Consider the following 9,135-nt stretch of genomic DNA (forward strand, 5'->3'; position numbering starts at 1 on the left):
AGCAGGCACACGGGGAACGCAGCGTGGCTAACTGCGGAAAAGAGGAAAGGTGTGTGGTCAAGCCAGCGGCATCCCTCATGCGAGTCACCTGCGAGTGACACCTGCCAGCTCCAGGACGTGGCCCCAAAGTCCCCACAAGCACCCAGGAGAGGGAGTTCCTGGGACCCATGTGCAGAGGCTGCTGCTCGCAGGGGGCGGCCGGCCTTCCCGGGACCAGGCCGTGGAGCTCAGAGGCCGTGAGGAACACAGACGTGTGTGGCCTTGGGGAGCTGTCTGACCGTTTACACGGAAATGTCCGTGGGGGTTCACATTTTGGTGAAGTCAGACCTGCATCTTTAGGAGCGAACAAGGGTCGAGAAGGTGGAGACGGGCACGCATGATTTTAGGGTGAAGTTGGCGAGAGAGGAGCCGTAAGGGACGAAGGGGTGGGGAAGGCAGGACGTGGGTTCTGTGCGTTAGGGACCCACGGGAGGGGTGAGGGTGCACCGGGTGGTCCCGAGGGCTGGGGAGGGCGGGCGGGGGAGGAGCCGAGGCTCAGAGCCCACCCCACCCCGGAGCTTCAGGCAGCGAGGCTCGGTGCCCACCACCCCCCCCCCCCGCTCGGGAGCTGCAGGCAGTGAGGTTCGGCGCCCCCCCCCCCTCGGGAGCTGCAGGCAGTGAGGCTCGTTGCCCCCCCTCGGCAGCTGCAGGCAGCGAGGCTCAGCGGCAGGTGCACCCAGATGCGTCGGAGCCCAGTGGCCATGAAGAAGCCAGGACCCCGCACCCCGTGCCTCGGACCGGGACAGGCTCGGGGCCCACTGCGTGCCCCGCACACGCTGTGCACCTGTCCAAGTCCATCTCCGCTGTAGGTGTTTGTTTTTTTTTAATTTTTTTTTAATTTTTATTTATTTATGATAGTCACACAGAGAGAGAGAGAGAGAGAGGCAGAGACACAGGCAGAGGGAGAAGCAGGCTCCATGCACCGGGAGCCCGACGTGGGATTTGATCCCGGGTCTCCAGGATTGCGCCCGGGGCCAAAGGCAGGCACTAAACCTCTGCGGCAACCAGAGATCCCGGTGTTTTTAAAAATGTCATGGGGTCAGAAGCCTGCGGGGCTCAGGGCGTGACCCCAAGGTCCTGGGTTCGAGTTCTGCATGGGTCCTCACAGGGAGCCTGCTTCTCCCTCTGCCTGTGTCTTGGCCTCTCTCTGTGTGTCTCTAATGAATAAATACATAAACTCTTTTTAAAAAATGAATAATAAATAAATAAAAGTGTCACAAGGTCGACGCATTCACTGATTCCTGGTTTATTTTCTTGCTCTTCCTGAATCACACCAACAATAGCAAGTGTAGGCTTACACTAATGTGCACACACATGCACACACACACACACACACACCTTTCCTCACTGAGAGGCATGTGTGCACTGAGAACAGCCCTTCAGGCAGAACTGTGCTGACAGCGTAGCAAACAGGGCTCCGGTATTCTCTTATAAATCAGATTTCTGTTTCTTATTGGCATCTGTCAAGGACACTAGGTCAGCAGCACTCTCCTGTGGTAGCACCTCGCTCAGCCCTTGGGACTCTACCCTCAACCCAAGGACTGCAGTTCAGCAATAGGTCCGGCAGGGTACATTTGCTACAGATTTCTAGCGCTGTGGTGATCCAGGTGCCACCAACACGTCCTGTGACATGTCCAGCACCACCCAGATGCCCTGAAGTTCAGCTCTTTCAAATGCCAATCATGGCCCTGATGTTTGGAGCAGCATGCCACGCCATGACCAATTGCCTCCACCCTCCTCAATCTCAGTCTTTCCACCCTGGTATGTCTTCTAATATAAGCCATTCCTATTTGCACTTCAAACGTAAATAAGTGACCCTGCTACAGAATATAAACATGTCAGGCACGGTGCCAAGGTTTTTGCATCTCCATGTACATTTACACTCCTTGACTTCCGTTATTTCTGCAAGCACCACCCGAGAACAGAAGCATGATGCTGGCCCCACCGTAAGGGATCTGAAGTGATTGACCAGAATGCAAACCCGAGTCATCCTCCCTCCAGGGTCCTGGAGTATGAGGGGCTACCACGGTGGCCACAGCCCAGGAGCCAAAGAAAGGGCTTATGCCTGCACAGGGGTCCCCTGGAAGCCAGGGCAGGGATGCCTTCGCCCCTTCACCCCTCCGCCCGACAGCATGTTGGCTGCAAGTCTAATAAAACTGAGATCCGCTGCAAACTTATGTGAGCAGCCCCTCCTGTTATAAAGATCTTCCTTGAATCCTTTACGGTTTGCAGATGACCCTGTGTAGGTGCCTAGTGTGTACACACATTCGTGTTCGTACGCCAAAAACTGTTGACATCTCACTTTACTAAATCTGATGATAACACTGCGAGTTATTTATTGTGATCCTTGTTGACGGAAAAGAAAAATGAAGATTCTGGGTGGCTAAGGGACGTGCATGAGGCTGCGGAGCCAGGTGCTTTGGGAGAAAGAGCACCAACAGAGCCAGCTTTCAGGCCAAGCTCCCAACCCCATAGCTGTGAACAGCGCTGGGCAGGGCTGCATTCCTCCTCCCTGTCGCCCTTCTGTACATGGCCCAGAGGTGATAGTGATGTGTTAACATTTTTAATTTTTTTTAAAAAAGAGACCATTTGACCATACCCACCTAGGAAATCATGTATGTATAATATACAGAGATACACAAAGTGCAGGCTATTTTCCATGTGATTCAGATGCAGGAATTGGTAGGCTACACCAGCTGATAGGTTTTTATGATATAAGAACAGACCAAGGATGCTAATTACATATGAATATAAGATCAGCCAACAGTTATTCCTTCATAAGACTTAGGTTGTATAGCACAAGGTTTAATAATCCCGTGTGGGGGGATCCCTGGGTGGCTCAGCAGTTTGGTGCCTGCCTTTGGTCCAGAGCATGATCCTGGAGTCCCGGGATCAAGTCCAACATCAGGCTCCCTGTGTGGACCCTGCTTCTCTCTCTGCCTCTCTCTCTCTCTCTCTCTCTCTGTCTCTCATAAATAAATAAATAAAATCTTTAAAAATAATAATAATAATCCCGTGCGGATGCTGCAAACAGATGTGCCTGGTCCTTTTAAAAGACAAAGGCATTTCCCTGAACAACTTCATTTCTTTCCTGCAAAAGCAGTCCTGCTAACCATGAGGTTCCCTGTCTTGCAATATTCAAAGGACAGCTTTTTCTCACGGTGAACCAGGAAACAATACTCTGTTTTCTATGGAAAATTTGCCTTGGAAAATTATCTTGACCTTGAGATGTTTTTTGAAGTAGAATCAATGTGAAAACTGTCCTTGGGCACACCCTCTCCTCCTCCCCCCAAAAAAAGGTTCGTGAGAAATTTCCATTACCTGAACTGTTCAATTATGGTCTTGACTTTCCTCCCGTCTTATTCTTTGACTGTTGAAAGGGCCCTTGTTTATTTATTTGGAGCAGACAAGAGGACTGGCATAGCACAGGGCCATTTTAATAATAAGCCATGCCCTCACGAGTTAGAAAAGAACAATTCATTTCTCTTAAAATCATACAGAACTATATTTTCTTACTAAGGCTATCTTGCTGCAGATGCCAAATCCAGATATAGCAAGGCCATCAAAAAAACAGAGAATGTATACTTATGCTATGTGAACCACCTTTAGAGTAATGTCTACCTTAACAGACCTTTTCCTTTCCACAAGGAAGATTCTAGAAACTAAGTCTATTTTGTTAGAACATTAAAAAGAATTAAGTTGCACACAGATACCAGCCAAACCCACAACAGACTAAAATACGAAACAGTTCCACATTCATAATTATGCAAAACATTCCAAATATGAGGCTGTCACACCCAAGGGAAGCACACAAATTTAAAAATCTCATCACTTGTGTGACTTTCGGAGACTTGCCCTCTTCTCCCATTTCATGCTACATCATGTGTTACAGTTTCATCAAAGCCAACAGTTTGTTTCATTTAAAATATCTTCAATGAGCTTAGTGAGAACAGCTGCAATGCAGGTCTCTCCTCTCACATTAATACTACTGAGTATTGCTTTTTGTTCCATTTCCAGTCTAGACTTAATTAACCAGATCTCCACAAAGTCTGCTCAGCCACCTGTCTCCATGTTCAAAGTTAATTGTTGTTTCTCCCAGGTGAGTATAGGAGTAAATGAACAACATTAATGTGCTCTTTATAGGAAGAACAAACAAACTATTAACAGTTAAGAAGGGAAGAAGGGAAAGAGGATGAATGGATGGGAGGAAGAGAGAATAGGAGGAAACAAAAGGGATTTTTGTTTATAAGGGTTTGCCCTGGTCATTCTTTTTTTTTTTTTTCCACAACTAATCAACATAATAGTTGTATTTTTATCAGCATTAATCGATTACCCTGGGACAGGAGTCAGGGCAGAGGCAAGAAATATCCCATTTGTCCTACTGGCTTCAGTAAATGAAATATAGTGATGAATCTCACACCTATTATCTATCATGACATCATTGGGCCAATAAGTAGATGTTTCCCAAATTAGCAGGGGTAGAGAGCACCCCATTTCCCATTATTTCAATAATCCGACGTCATTATGCCATGTTTCAAACTGGTTACAATTCAACAAACTGTTTTCTGCAACAAATGAAGACATATGGACAAAAGTCAAAGAGCAAATTTAAACGTTTTAGCTGTTAGGATGAACATAAATACACTCTGCTTTAATAAACTAATCAGATGTTCATCCATACAATGCACATAGAATCACCATCAATAAAACAGAGCTGCCAAGACTAAGCCCTGGAAATCAATTAAAGGAAATGCTGACACTAAATTTACACACATTTTGGATGTACAGCATTAATCCTTTAATTCTCTGTAATTTCACACATCTGGTCCTCCTTTTTTCCTGTGGATTTCCATGTATAAAGAAATGCTAGCTAAGATCATAAGCTTTGCATTATTCTTTAAAGCACTATGGTGCCTAGTACACAACTTTGCAAACACATGCCTCTGTGTTGGGCAACATATTCAGAAGGGTGGAAAGTCATCACCTCCAGGAGGTATGGTTATAGTTATAAAAATCTAGCAGTGCAAAAACTCCAGTGTTGAAAGCCATTAATTCCAACTCACATTGCCAAACCACTGCTAGCAAAGTATATGTACATGGCACCCCTGATCACAGGTGTATCATCACCTAAGTACATCCTATATTCAAAGAAGGTCTTGTCTGTGGGGAGAAATAAAAGGTCTGTATACAACCTAAGTGTATGCATCTGTGATCCATTGACTGGGGATGAGAATCTCACAGCCATAGATGCATGTAAAATTAATTCCAAGCTTCATCTAGCAATAATCCCATCCTCTCAAGTGAAAAAGTCAGAAAAAAATTCCCTTGGGATCCTCTTAATTTCTTTACCTACTAATGAAAAAAGTGGATAGATTAGACCTCTTTTAAATTAGCTACCTGCCCTTGCACTGCTTTTTCAGGGAAATGAGGAAAAAGAAGAACTCCGATCTGAAATCTATAACAGTGTTCTTCACAATTTTGTACATATGGCAGTTTCATTAACAAGAAACAGCAGAGTGCAATGAGGTGTCAGGATATCTGGCTTCTAGTCCTGGTTTTACCATCCAGGAGGTATGGGATGTGAGGAAGCTTGTTGAACATCTCTGGGTCTTCATTTGTTCCCAGCCTCCAAATAGGTATGAACTATGTTTGTTTGCCTTGCTTTGTGTTTGTTCCCATATGGTTTTAAAACTCAGTTACAGAAATGTATACAAAGCAGAAAAATTATATTATAAAACTAATGAGGTTAACTTGCAGTTACATCTCCTTCTAATTCTATCTCATTATGTCCATGTCGGGCACTGGTAACACACAAGCATTACTACGCAACCTAGACAGCTCAGCAGGGCAGGCAAATGTGGGCTTGATTGTCCAATATTAATATCCTCTGATGCAATTAATCAAGCTGGCAAAGCTTCCTGGGACAACAAATGGCTGAAGGGGAAAATGGTATGGGTCTGCTTCAAAATAGTTTCCAGGCAGCTCTCTTAGTCGTTGCCAGATGAGGGGCTAAATCAGGATTCAGCAAGCTTTTCCTGTAAAACGCCAGATAATAAATATTTTAGGATTTGCAGGGCTTTGTTGAAGCTACTCAGAGCTGACAGCACTCTACCAAAGTAGGTATAGACAATATGTAAGTAGAGTATGGCCATATCCCAAGGAAAGTTTACTCATGGTGGCTGAGATGTGAATTTCATATAATTATTACATATTGCAAAATATGATTCTTCTTTGGATTTTTATCTCAATTGTGTAAAAATGAAAAAAAATCTTAGCTCTTGAGTGTACAAGAGCAAGTGTAAGCTGGAATTTGGCCCAAGACCCTTAGTTTGCCAATTCCCAAGTGAATGTTAGTTAGGAAATTGTACAGGTTTTTCACCTGGACTCTGTTGAGATGCCTATTTGGGTTGCATCGTGCGATTATTGATGGTCCTCCACAGTGTATGTGATGGCGTCTACGGATCAGGCTCGCTGCGCCAAGTAAATACAGCGAGAGTGAAAGAAATAAACCTCACACATGGAACCGAGAGAAAGAGAAACAGAGAAGTGCAAACAAGCCCTAAGCCAGATGGCAGGTACTCTGATCTCTGATCCTGCCCTTGGCAGAGAGTCACCAGGAGACCAGAGGAAAGATAAAGCCAAAGGCTTAGGCGCGGTAAAGGCAAGGCCAGGCTCACACCTATGAATGAAGCGCAGTGTTCTCTCAACTTAAAGAGGTCATCTAGCACATCAATACTCACTGGCTCCCAAACTGGTTTAACTAGTCTTGGAGGCCTCCTGCTTTTGTGGATAGTAAAACTCTAGCAGGGACCACAGTCTTATCTTTAACTTCCTTTGAAAATTGTAAATACTCCCCCCCCCCCCCAAAAAAAAAAACTCAATAAGTCACCAATGTTGGTGTTGATCGGGTTATTTTACTCAGGGCTTGGAGCAAACAGCAACAGCAGGTAGGAACTAGGGATGACCAGGCATTCGAGAAGGAGACAGAAGGTCACCAAGCAAAAGCACTCAAACTTTGCCAGTTTCACAGTTTAGGCTAAGTGAGTCCTCGTCATTCATTCCCTGGCATTTATTGGGCTCCTGTTCAATTCAAAGTGCTTGGCAACCAGAACCTTAAGCTTCATGATGCTCGCAAACACAGGAATACGATGGAGGCATTCTTCCTGTGTTGATAATAGCTAACCTTACGCCAAAAGGTCAGTTGAGCTCTAGTAAGAAAGCCAAAGTTTGCTGATGATTCCAGATATCTTCATTTCCATTCAGAATAACCCATGGTGAAATCTGCAGTATAATGATACACTGAGCTCCCTGCCTAGCAGATTGTATTTTTCCCCGCACATTTGAAACCAGAATACATTGGTTCTTCAATACTAACATAATGGTTTTAATGGTTAATCAACCATGTGCAAGAAAAATACATAAAAAGAATAATCCCTATTTGAGTTTGGCGAAAATTTCTACCATTTGCTTCACTAATATTTTGTGGTGAGAACTAAACTCCAGAAATTCTCTGTGGAACCTTCAGCTCGTTAGAACACACATCAGTTACCATATTGTCGCTAACAGTGTCGGAAAGACAGATCAATTGGAAATGCCTAGAAAATAGGGGATAACACCTGGGTTAAAACAAACATTAGAGTCAGATGGGCCCAGATTTGAGTTGCAGCTCAGCTGCCTAACAGCAGTGTCACCTCAGGCAAGTGATGTCCTCTTCCCAAGCCTCAGTGTCCTTACCTGTAAAACATGGATAAGAATTCTACTCGTAGGTTTGTGGTAAGCATCCCAGACTTGTGTCTGTGAGAGGGCTCAGGACAGCATCCAGCAGGAGCAGGCTTCCAATCAATGCCAGCCTCTCTGTCAGATTATGCTGATCTCTACTTGAAAGCAAAGTCAGAATCAGGCTCATCATAATTGGCTTTCTGGTAAACTGAGGTCATACAACAATCCCCTTTCCTCAATCACTGAGAGACTTGGATTCCCTTTCCTGCTTCAGTAAGCAAGCCTGGAGCAACGTATTTAGGGATTTTTTTCTTTCTTGTTGTTAACTGAGGACCCAGCAGTAATTATGTCTAGAATTAAATCCTGTCATCTACTAGGCATTTGACCTTGTGAGTTCTTTCTTTCTTTTTTTTTTTTTCTAACTTTTTTGTGCCTCATTCCTCTGTCTTTAAAACCAGAACAGGGCTCGCTTCGGCAGCATATATACCAAAATTGGATCAATACAGAGAAGATTGGTGTGGCCCCTGTGCAAAGTTGACACACAAATTCATAAAATCCGAATACTAACAGTATCTAATTGTTTAGCTCTTAGGGTTATTGTATGGAAATACATATGTGTGGACATACATGCACACGTGTGTGTGTACACACAGAGCTCAGTAACAGATAATCCTATGTGAGTTTGTAAGTATTTGCCATTAGGATTAACATTAATGTTCTGGACATTAAAAAAAAATAGTGAAGCTAAAAGATTGAGAAGCTGTAGGGGAGTCTGTCATTTCACTGAAGAAATTGTAATTGAAGTATTATCATGTTCCAAGCACTGTTCTATTTCTGGTTACTCTCCTTCTGGGTGAGGAAGACACATATAAGCTGTACTTGCAGAATTATCTGTTTGGTTTTTAAAATTTAAATAAATCTCTATTGTAAAGAAAGATTTGCTGTTTGTGTCTTCCTCCTAAAATCTAAAGGTAGAAGAAAAACAACTTAGTCGGCTGGAATTTTTTTTTTTTCAGTTGTAGTTCCCTCCGAGGTGTGTATGTCTTTGGTTAGTTCTGTGGGAGACTGCCCACCTCTCACCCCTCCCCTTAGATTCTGAGTGGAGGCTGCACCGTCCCTACTATGTCATATGTGATGAAGGCCCTCAAAGGAATCCCTACACTTGGAAGCTACGCTCAGATGTACTTCATGTGAAGGATCTGCCGTCCTATTTAAGGCTAGAGGTAGCTATGAGCCAAGAAGAAACTTAGTTTTTAACCCAAAGCCTAACTTACTATGACTGACTTACCATGCTGGGAGCACCCACTCCAGCTTATACTAACATCAGGAGAGTTAAGTCCTTAAAGAAGTTGTCACTTTGGTTAGTGGTTTTTGGTT

General features: G+C 44.2%; 1 pseudogene; it reads left to right on the forward strand.

Moving 5' to 3' along the window:
- The first annotated feature begins 8,220 nt into the window (after positions 1-8,220).
- On the forward strand, positions 8,221-8,340 carry LOC112678061 (U6 spliceosomal RNA; annotated as a pseudogene).
- Positions 8,341-9,135: the final 795 nt, after the last annotated feature.

The sequence above is a fragment of the Canis lupus genome, chromosome 10, assembly GCF_003254725.2.
Source record: "Canis lupus dingo isolate Sandy chromosome 10, ASM325472v2, whole genome shotgun sequence".
In the NCBI taxonomy this organism is placed as follows: Eukaryota; Metazoa; Chordata; class Mammalia; order Carnivora; family Canidae; genus Canis; species Canis lupus.